Below are 610 nucleotides of genomic sequence, written 5' to 3'. Positions count from 1 at the left end.
CCTGCCCATTTAGGGTGGGTGTTAATTGGATCACTGGAGTCCTCTAAAGGAGTTCACAGACAGAAGGACCTCAGAGCAACTGAGAGTGACATTTTGAAGAGTAGCTGCAGCTGAGACAGACACTTTGAAGACAACCATTGGAAGCTGACGCAGACATTTTGGAGAATGCCATTTTGAAACTCAACCTGGGAGCAAGCAGACTCCAGCCACGTGCCTTCCCAGCTAACAGAGGTTTTCTGGATGCCAGTTACCTTTCTCCAGTGAAGGTACCCAATTGTTGATGCCTTACCTTGGACACTTTATGAGCTTGAGACTGTAACTTTGTAACGAGACAAACCCCCTTTATAAAAGCCAATCCATTTCTGGTATTTTGCAAAATGGCAGCATTAGCAAACCGGAACATCCCCCTACCTCCCCCCATCCTGTCCTCATCCTTGTCCCCACCCTTTCCCTCCCTCCCCTACTCCCTGCATCCTCCCTTGTCCTGCAGCTCACCTCCTTGGCCCTCTCCCTCTCCTTTGTGAACCACCTGCCTCTCCCTCCAAGCCCACCATCACCATCCTTTTTCCTCACCCTCAGAACCTCACCCTCTGTCTCACCTTTCCTGAGG

The sequence above is a fragment of the Choloepus didactylus genome, chromosome 25 (assembly GCF_015220235.1).
Source record: "Choloepus didactylus isolate mChoDid1 chromosome 25, mChoDid1.pri, whole genome shotgun sequence".
Classification (NCBI taxonomy): Eukaryota; Metazoa; Chordata; class Mammalia; order Pilosa; family Megalonychidae; genus Choloepus; species Choloepus didactylus.
This window is presented reverse-complemented; position numbering follows the sequence as displayed.